This window comes from Peromyscus californicus, unplaced genomic scaffold, assembly GCF_007827085.1.
Source record: "Peromyscus californicus insignis strain IS unplaced genomic scaffold, ASM782708v3 Scaffold_9__1_contigs__length_137607984, whole genome shotgun sequence".
Lineage (NCBI taxonomy): Eukaryota > Metazoa > Chordata > Mammalia > Rodentia > Cricetidae > Peromyscus > Peromyscus californicus.
The window spans coordinates 117974253-117976918 of NW_026294617.1; the positions used below are offsets into that span (position 1 = coordinate 117974253).

Genomic DNA, 2666 nt, shown 5'->3' on the forward strand with positions numbered 1-2666 from the left:
GCTTGAAGTTCATTTTAAACAATAAACTGAACTCAAGACATGGAGCTATATGTAAAAAGTTCCGAAAGTATTTCAGCTTTTTCTAATTTAGTTGTTTCTTAGTTTAGTAAACATGTTATGGTGCCATCCATATCAAATTCATTACATGAGATGTGTCTTTGTTTATGTCCACCATTATCTAAAAGATAAATATATTAAATGCACAACTATCTATGATAACTGTTATTTCAAGGAACTCACTCTTTAATTTAAATATGAGCAAGTGACAACTGAAAACTAAAACATATAGTAATAAATTTCAGTGAAATTTTATATAAACCAAAATTTTTACTTACCAAACAAGAAATTATACTCTGTACATTTTAAAAACAAATTAGAATTCAAAGTAGTTTTATTGAGTAATAGATCTGAAAAACCTTAAGCTCAATTTATATCTTTACAAATCTTAGGTGATTGATTATGTTGTAGCTACTATTACTGTAAGGGTGAAGACAATGTCTGAAGTGATCTTAAAATTTATATTGTAGACTTACACCTGAAATGACCTGTTGTCCTTTTTGGTTTTTTTAGTTGTTGCTGCCTTTTAAGCCAAGGCTGTCCAAAATAGCAACAGCAAGTCTGCTGCTACCAGCAGCAGTTAGGCTGCAAGTGCCATAGTTGCCAGGAGGGAATTCTGTTACCTCAGGCACTGACTCTTTCAAAACTACAAAGGAAGCTTATCTAAATCTATGTCCCTCTAAGGAACTCAAGATACAAAGGTTAAGGCAGAATTCTGCTCCTCATAGAGGCTGAATAGCAAGTAGCTCACCTCCTTTCCTTGCTTGCATCCTCCAAAAAGCCCTCCTGATTCTCCTCACCCCTCCTTAAAAGCCCATCTCCACATGGCTCCTCCCTACCACTTCCTGTCAGCTAGTTGCTGACTCAGCCTCGTGACCTGAGATGAATTTTATTTAATCACACACATCTTTGCATCATTAAACAAATGTTCCAGAGCATAAACAAAGGTAACACACCTTAAAATAATATTCTACAACAATGACCATGTATATTGGTGTCCAAGTGTGCCATGGGCCAACATTAAAAAAAAGATTTTTCAAATTAACTTCAACATAGGACATATTGAAGAAAGATAATAAGCAATATTAATCTGGCTTATGTTACCCATATAATTTAGTGGATTAAGTAGACTACAGATAGGTGATAGATAGATGATAGACAGATAGGTAAGTAGCTAGATAGATTGATCAATAGATGCTAAATGATAGCAGAGCAAACAAATAATTTAATTGTTGAGTGCTAGGAAACAAATGTTTTGGGATGCAGAGAATTTATTTTTAAGGGAAATTATTAAAATCCTTAGGCATCGCTTCTCGGCCTTTTGGCTAAGATCAAGTGTAAAATCCTTAGGCATATTTTTAAATAAAAATACTTACTCAAAAATTTTAAAATTTCATCTGAATTCCCCAAATAATGCACCCTCTTATTGCACACACTCAGTACAGACCTCATCTGCTGCCTCTTTTCTTTGGTTTCACTGGATTCTAGATATTATTTTGGAGCTCTTTAATACACATAAGCAAGATACCTTTCATCTTCTGTACTCAGGAAGAAATAAGTTAGCTGAAATAAACCCTACATGTATACTAATACATTATTCTTTTAGTAATTATATAAGATGCCACGCTGTAAATAAGAAATGAAGATAAAAAAGATATAGATATAACATTTACCTGACACTGTAAACTGCGGAATAAATAGTAAATAGTTTGTTGCTTTTCTACAAATCAGATGACCTAAAAGGCCTAATGGATGGACAAAGTAACATCTTTTCCCTGTGATGTCACAGAGATGTGATTGTTTTTTATAGCCAACTGATGCAATCTCTTCACAGTTGGCTTAGGGTAATATATTTAGCATCAGTATAGAAATGCAGAAAAATCCATACTGTGTTACCAGAAGTCGTAAATGGTTGACCAAGGTTGACCAAATAAAAGAAATAATTCAATCACTTGAGTACAAACTATGAATCAATATAGTGTGAATTTTTGAATTACAGTATACACTGATAATAACTGAGCTTCATAAGACCACTGATGTTTTCAAGTAGGCATAATATAAGAGCATGTTACCTTAAAAATATGAATAGCTCCCAAACTGAAGCCTCACTTCTCTAATTGCTTACCACAAACCAACATTTATATATAATTGTAATGATCACTTCACATTTGTAAATACACATTGCTTCCAAATAAGCATGCAATTGCATGTTCTATTGATTCTTTATTGGTACTTTTCAACTACATTCAATGTTAATTATGGGTTAAGTAAAAATTTTGGCCACTATGAAACTTTTTGAAATATAATAGTAAAATTTCCAAATTAACATTTTTTTCTCTCTTAAATATTCCTTGATAATTACATTTCCTAATAAAGAAAATTTTTCTTCAATATAATTGACTTTCAGTAACATTCAAATGAAGAATATTTTTGGAGAGACTACACTCTGGAAACTGTTGTTGAGAAGTTTTATATGGCTTATTTCACTTTTATTACAGAATACCTACACATTCTTTTCCTACAAGATTTAGTCTTAATGGATTGTGTGTTTGTAGCAATTTACCCATTTTTATCAAATTATCCAGTTTTCTGGCATAATAATTTTTCAC

General features: G+C 32.0%; 1 pseudogene; it reads left to right on the forward strand.

Annotated features, from left to right (window-relative positions):
• Positions 1-1362: 1362 nt before the first annotated feature.
• LOC128106862 (uncharacterized) lies at positions 1363-1481 on the forward strand (annotated as a pseudogene).
• Positions 1482-2666: the final 1185 nt, after the last annotated feature.